This window comes from Cupressus sempervirens, chromosome 6, assembly GCF_028749045.1.
Source record: "Cupressus sempervirens isolate cs-2001-9-10 chromosome 6, ASM2874904v1, whole genome shotgun sequence".
Lineage (NCBI taxonomy): Eukaryota > Viridiplantae > Streptophyta > Pinopsida > Cupressales > Cupressaceae > Cupressus > Cupressus sempervirens.
Window position 1 is genome coordinate 179,658,203 of NC_143123.1, and position 8,305 is coordinate 179,666,507.

The window sequence follows — 8,305 nt, forward strand, 5'->3', positions numbered from 1 at the left end:
ACTTGTTTTTTTCTATCATCAACATAACTAGCCCAATCAACATCAGTATAGACTTTAAGAGTAAAGTTGTCATATTGTTTATACCATAAACCAAAATCTTCAATTCCTTTAAGATATCTAAATATCCTCTTGACAATAGTAATGTTTGTTTCCTTAGGATTAGAGGAAAATATCAAAATAATTCCAACAACATGTGCAATATCCAGTCTATTATGCACAATATATTGAAGTTTACCAATTATTCATATATATTAAGTTTCATTTGCATTAGCAATAGTATTTTCTTTTGACAATTTCACTCCAGTCACCATAAAAGTACCGATTGGTTTTGACTCATCCATTCCAAATATTATTAAGATTTCCTTTACATACTTAGACTGAGTCACATATATACCATCATTTGTTTGATGAACTTGCAAGTTAGTTAAAACTTTGATCTCACCAAATATTGACATTTCAAATTCTTTACTCATTTGTTCTAAAAATGATTTACATATAAAATCATTTCCAACAAATATAATGTCATCCACAAAAATTTTAGAAATCAACACCATATCTTCAATTGCAAATTATTGTTCTCACTTCACTAGTATATTTTGGCAAATATATGATTGTGACTAAAATAGATCACATTCCACTATATCTTTGAAATTTATAAATACAGGTGACTAAATAAGTGACTAATTTGATCACCAAGTAAAATCACAAGATAAAGAAAATAGAAATGACTAAATAAACTACCAAATAAATGACTAATTATTCACTAATAATTAGTTATTGAAACACAAGTGACTAAATACACTACCAAATAAATGACTTAACATCTGACTGGGTAATTAGTTATTTATACTTTCTCTCTTCAATTTTTCCAACATTTATTTATTAATAGATTAGGTTTATTTTGTTTTTCATAACTCATTCATGACCTTTTGGGCTTTCTTTTTCTCATACTAATTGTGGTTTCATTTTGCATCTTTCCAAATACAAGACGCTTTGTTAAATGGCTTAGGACATTTTATTCACCATTTTGGGCTCTTCAATTAATAATTAAAAGTGATTTAGCTTTTCTCCAAAAACTATATCAATAAATGAAAGGATTGATAAATTTTTTTAAATTTAATTATTTTCTATTTATATTATTCATTTAGATTTCTTAATTGTTTATTCCAATTTTCATAATCAAAAGAATTACTAGTTTATACTAATAGTTAAAACTATATAAGTATAGATTTTATTTTTCATAAAATATATTTAAATGTCCTACTAATCAACCTTCGATGCCTATTTAACATCACATTGCATACCTAGGTATAATTGCTATTTTACATTATCTTAAGAAGTGTGAAATTTTACTTCTATAACAACACCTACCTAAACCCCAAATTATGTATTTGGACATCCTATAATTATGAATAAAAGGTTGGACCATGATGTTAGTTCCTTTCCATTTTGAGTTTTAGTTCCACACAAAAAAAAAATTAATATTTTACTCTTTGAATTTTTTATTAGTAATAATAAGCACAAAACTTGTGCTAATATTTTAAAATAAAACACCAAATATTTAAAATACATTCAAAGGTATCAAAATAAAAAAATAATAAATGTCTTCACCTTCATTTGATGGGTAGAACAAAATCATTTTGTTTTCCCATCTTTCCCTATAAGAATGGCAGTGATGGAGGGGGAAATAGAGGGATGCCTAGTGCATAAGTACAAAATATGGAATAAAAAGATTTCATTTTTGTATGATCTAGAAGTCATCCATGCCATGGAATGACCCTTGCTTACCTTGTAGTGGCTTCCTATGAGGGATGTGTTAGAAATATAATATAGGCTACATTACTGAGAGAGGAGGGATGAATCATGAACCAATAAAACCTATTCTTAATTCACTGATTAATCCTTTATATGTATTCTGATCTAATTGCATGCATGAAAAAATAAAAGCGTTAAAATATTTATGACACTTTGACACAAGATATGGTGACCCAAAAACCCTCCAAATAGAAAGTAAAACTAAGGTGGGGAAGATACCCACAAGCTTTAGTACTGTAGTATAAATTTGGTTGGTTAAGGCTTACAACTAATCACTTTTGATGATTTGCCCCATTAGGAGAAATAAGGATTTCTAGGTCCACCTTGTGAAAGGATTTACAAAATATATAATGAATTATGCACTTGGTAAAGAGATTTAAAAAAGATTATTAAGTCTACCTTATGAAAGGATTTAACTATTCCACCTGTTAGGATGAACCAGTGGTTGATCTCTGATCTACAACTCTAATTTTCTGGTTGAGATTCCTTTGGAGTGTAATGATCACTTTGCTATGATATAAAAATATTTGGTGCTCCTTATACTACTTGTAGCCTTCTTACTTTTCATGTTTGCTCTTACACATATCTTTCCATATTTATGTCATATATTTTGGATGTAATACAATATATTACATATATACCAATCCAAATTATAATTCATCATAGTTGACTACAATACAAATTACACCAAAATATACAAAGTCAACCCAACTGCTGGTAATCGGGTTCTGAAGAAAAACTCAATGAGGTCTTGATACTCAATAACCTTTTTCAACACTCAGCATAATCATGCTCTTGGTCGACATAGAATCTTGGTTCATACTAATCACTTCCAAGTAGTCTAAACTCGATCAACACTAGTGACTCAGTGAACACTGTGAGACTTGGCATATAAACTAAATTACTTGGTTGATAGTGCATAGCTTAGTCAATACTAAAATTTTAAGGTAGGTATAAATTAAATCACTTGGTTGACACATCTTGGCTTGGTCAACACTAGATTCACATCACTGATGCTATGAACTCAGTAAACACTAGAGAACTTAGTATGCACTATGCAACTCAGTAAACACTATGAAGCTCACTTTACACTGATAATCCTCAACTTGGTAGATACTACTTAGTGCATACTAAATATGGTTTCTATAACTTCATAGAAACTATAGAACTTAGTAGAACCTAAATTACATGGTTAACATAGTAAATTGAAATATAATCTTGGTAGTTGCTAGCCATTTGATTAAGTATGTGTCACTAATAAACAAACTTGGCTATAATGTCAACGGGATGAACTGCTTGGCAAATATTACTGCATTTATAAAATGATTTTGGGGACTCACACTTTTGATAATGAGCCCAACTATTTGTAACTAGTGTAGGTGCAACTTCCACTTGAGGATGGCAAGAATGATGTCAAGTAATATGAGAAGGAATGTAATGAGTTTGGAGTATTCAATAGTGCTAATGGCAAGGTATGGTTTTATTTTCCTTTTCTTTCTTTTTTTAAGTCCTGGAAGGCTTGACCATGTTATGGTTTGGAAGGGATTGGCTTTTTTTATTGACAAATTTATACCATGGGCTCATCTCAACACATCCTCTAATTTAAATGATGTAGGGTAGGATCAATTGTGAATGAAGGAGCTCACTTTGAGTTCTATCTTTTCCATTATCTTCTCATCTTCTTTAGTGTTGGGTAATGCATTGAAATATTCCATCTTGTTGTACTCCTAAAGTGAAAAGTGAAAAAACATGGAAATAAATGCTAATTAGTGAAGGAAGGCATCTAAGTATTTAATACATAATGGCAGCAAGAATTTTCATTAGAGGAGTATTATATGGGTTTGGCATTATAGGGCTTATGAGATTAGTGTATTGGCTTATTCCCCTACCTGTGGTCAGGGGGTGAAACTCTCACAAGACTTGGCCTTCACATTCATAGCTCTGAAATACATGAGAAAAGAGTAGGATTTTGTAAAGGCAAAACCTAAGAGTGCAATTACAAGGCCTTGGATGGGCATTTGTCCTGTGTTTGTCTTGCCTTCATACTACTTGTAAATGGCTCTAGTGATGATAATGATAATAATGATGATGACTCAAGTCAAATTCCACATGTTTCAATTCCCACTGATGAATTTGAGTAATTCCCCAGCCTAGGTGAGGAAATCAGTTTAGACCTTCAAGATTTTACATGCAATTCCATCTGCACTTATATTTTATGTTCTTAGTATTGTTCTTGTCATTTCTAAAAACCCTAAGATTCTAACAGAGTTAAAATTGAGCCCATCCAAGCCTCATTTGATAAAAATATCAAGATATGAGTGGAGAATGGAATTTATCAAGGCTACAATACCCCAAATACCTCTCTCTATTCTCAACTTTGTGATTGTTGTTTGTAAATTATCCATAGATTTGTTCCCCAACAAGGATGTTACCCCAACTTAGGTATATTTGAGTGTTTGGCTAATGAATTTGGTGGATGTTGGTTTGGGGCCATGCATGTCTATCATGGAGTAGGTGGTCTTGCAGGGCAATACAAATTTGGGGTAGAAGTAGGGCATCTATGCCATTTCAAGGGTGTGAAAAACTCATATTGATTCTTCTTGTAGGGAATTTTTTGGTTAAAATACTGACTCAATTTTGCATTGCTTTTTTCAATGTGTTGCTACTCTTTTATGGTATTGAGCTTTCCATGGCCTACAGAGACATGAATTCAAAGAAGGATTCATTTTTCATTCTCATGTGCACAATAGTTTCACTCACTAGTTCTAGTGTTGCTCTAGGATTTAGTTTTGGAATTCTTTTCTATTTGATTCTCAAATTGAGGGAGATGAGATTTTTGGACTACATGACCATTTTTAGGTCATTATTCAGTAGAAGAAAATTCTTGCACAATAGTAGCAAAGTAAGATGATGGACACAAGGCATGCATCAATTAGTAATATTGTCATTTGCATGTGCTATGAGAAGATTGTTATCCCATAACTAGGTGATGAATCAATAACTGAGATTATCAACTACCTTCTCACTTGCTAAAATAGTAAACGTGGTAGAGGTGGACAAGGAAATGATGGAGAACTTATAAGAGAAATTTTTTGGGTTTACCAGAACTTGTATATTTTCAACAAAAATAATAAATAGCACACTAATTTGAATGTGTTTATGAATCATTATTTCTAGCTTATTATATGTTTAGTTAGTAATTTCTTTATGATATGGTGAAATCAAGTTATTCTCTAATCTATGTAATCATTTTTTTAAACTGCACTCATTTCTTAGTATTTTGATCTGTTGTATTAGAATAATATATCCTTTCATATGTTATGTTATCCTTCTTTTCTATTCTTCTTTGCCTATTATTTAATTTTGTGCTTGAACCCTTTGTAATTTGTTTCCTATTGTGAACTCCTATTTTATATTCATAAGTCTATCATCAAGGTTTCATTTTTTTAGCTTCTATGTTCTCTCCTTTATGTACTTGCATGTTAAAAGTATAAAAATATATTTATTTATTTATTTATTTATTTATTTATTTATTTATTAATTATAAGATATAGTTCCCTCTCCTCTTTTAAATAGAGAGGAAGATTGTAGCCCTATAGTAATCAAAAAGATTTTCCTTCCTTCACTATCTTTGGTCTAAATGAAAATCATAGAAGAGGTAGTAGGTATTACATTAGCTTAGTAGCTCAAGGTTTTTCTTTCCTAACTTAGCCTTTAACATCCAACCTCTTCCAACAACACTTGTAGTATTTCAACACTTGCACTCTCACCAAAACCAACTGACTCAAGATTCCAAATTGTGAAAGGGATTATTATTAACAAGCTTCAGGAATAATAGGAGAAGAAGGAGGTTAGGTCACTCAATAGTAGTGGTAATAGTAGTAGTATTAAAAACTATACCATACTATACTGTATAGGAGGTTGACTATACTATGATCATAAATAATAACTAAGCCTAAGCTTGTTCATTCCTATCATTGCTAGTTTTGAATTATTCAATAGGACCAACAAAATGGTGTCATAAATGAGTGGAAAATTCAGTTAAAGAAGTTGGAATAAAGAGCTTCCTTTTACTGAAAAATGCATCATCTTAATGCGATTAGTGCTCTACTTAAAAACTACAACAAACTAATCATCATTTCAAATGAACTTTTAAGGTATTGTTTTATGGAAATTGCTTTCACAAGAACATGAAATTCATTTGGAGATGATAAGTTGGATTTGTTGTAAAATTTTAGAAGTATATTTACATGGGCTTGTGCCAAACCTATTAAAAAATATCAAGTGTTTGAATGGAGCTAGAAATGAACATAGGTCCATAGTGTCAGAGCTCTTCCCCATGAGGTTTATGATTGCAAGTTTGACTAGCAAAATGCTAGAGCTCTTTCCCATGAGGTTTACCATGAAAAATTTGACTAGGGCCTCTCAAATTTGTCCTTAATCATATTGAAATCATTATTCAACTACTTGCTTCAAATTGATTGGGCAAAATCAGGGAAAATGTTATGAAAGAACTAAAAAAATATGTTGCATTTAGTCTATGTTGTGTATGTTGGTTGATGATACTTCAATAATAAATAGGAAAATATAGTAATCTAGTCAAATGCCCAATACAAATTAATGTGGGGTCTTGGTGTATGTTAAGTGAACAAGCACCAAATATTAATTATAGATGAAAGAACTATAAAGGACCACCCATTTGTGAAAGCTATGAAGGATAAATTGTTTATTTTTTGGTAGGTAAGTGTATTTAGACCTTGTTGAACATCAATCAATCAATTGACTTAATCAGTATAAGTTGAGGCAGCATGGACCTCAACATTTTTTACTTGAAAGGGTGTGCATCTCTTGGCCCCTGGTACTATCATCAATATAAATTCTAGGATAGACTTGGTGAGTTTGTAACCTCAACTTGCAAATTTGGATGAGACTTGCAAGTCTTAGCCATCAGACTGAGGATTTTATGATTTTTTAAAGGAAAGATGGTATAGGCTTTGATTTATTTTTTGTATTTACTTTCCTTTTAAAAGACTTAAATTTTTTCCTACCCTCTTTTGAAGTGGTTACAGATAGAAAACATAGAGTAGCAATGTCCATGGATATTCCTTAAGTTGTAAAACTAAGGACTACATAAGTTGTCAATGCCATATTCGTAAGTTAATGATGCAACTTATAAAGTTACAAGATAGGCTCATGATCTAGATGTAAAGGTCTCTTACAAAGTTAGAAGATATGCTCATGATGTGGATGAAAAGGTCTTAGATGTTAGCTAATATGGCCCTTCCAATTATTTTTCATATGGAAGGATGAACTCTAGAAAAAAAAAAGATATGGAGTATAATAAGCATCCTACTTGATCACACTATGATACTATCAGTTATGAGATAGCAGTAACAAACTGAAAGATCAATTTTTCTCAGGGTTCAAAAAACATAAGATGTCTTCTTTGAATAATTTAAATATATTAATTAAAATAGATCTTATGTAGGAAGGTGAAGGGTTTCAACAAAGAGTTAGTTCATCAAAGAAAAAGAGAGAAAAATGATGCAAACTGAGTTGGAGCTCAATAGGAGCAAAGTAATTTTGAATAGAAAATGCTCAAAAAATAATAGAACATAGAGAAGAAGAACACATAAGAAGTCATAGAATAGGAGATTTAGAAAACATGGATTGTGTAGTAACCAGGATAGTGAAGAAAATATATACAAAAAGATGGCAAGATAATTGGTCATTAATAAAGCAGGTTGTAAATGATAGATATAAGCTATAAATAATATCTTATAGCCACTGAAGCACTTTTTTTTCTAATGCATGTTGTTATGAGCTATGTAGAGGAAATATATGTTGAAAATAGATTGATACAAGTATGATAAATGTGTTTCAATCATTGTTTTGTCATAGATGTCAAACCTGCTACTTAATGGTAAGGCAATTGCTTATATGACTTAAGTACTATCATTTGTTTGATTCATGAAGAGTGTTTGATCAAATGAGGTAACAATAGAACCTAGAGGAAAGGTTGAGTTATGATATGGAAAAGGAGTAAAAGAATTAGTTAAGATAGTAATATTATAGTGCATTGATAATCTACTAAAGATTGCAAAGGATGGTTGCACTAATTAAGTTCTAAAGAATAAGTTAAACAAATAATGTCTACCAATCTTAACATTCTTCATAGTAGGTGTCGAGAAAATTTAGTGTAAGCCAAGCAAAAAAGTAGTTGGAGCCAAGAAAAGTCAATTTTAGTGTAAGCCAAGTAAAGTTCAGTTGATGTAGAGCACCAATAAACTTTAGTTTGTGTTGAGTAATATGGTAGAGGATGTCGAGAAATGTAGTATGTGTTGAGAATCAAAAGCTAGTTAATGTTGAGTGTCATCATTATGAGAAAGATCGAGAATTCAATGATTCTAAGCTGACAAGTTTTATTTCTTGGATTGTGTGAATCATGTGGAAGATAAGGTTGATTAGTTGGTGACACAGAATTCATGGT

General features: G+C 31.0%; 1 pseudogene; it reads left to right on the top strand.

Annotated features, from left to right (window-relative positions):
- Positions 1-3,574: 3,574 nt before the first annotated feature.
- LOC149551838 (molybdate transporter 2 pseudogene) lies at positions 3,575-4,726 on the top strand (annotated as a pseudogene).
- Positions 4,727-8,305: the final 3,579 nt, after the last annotated feature.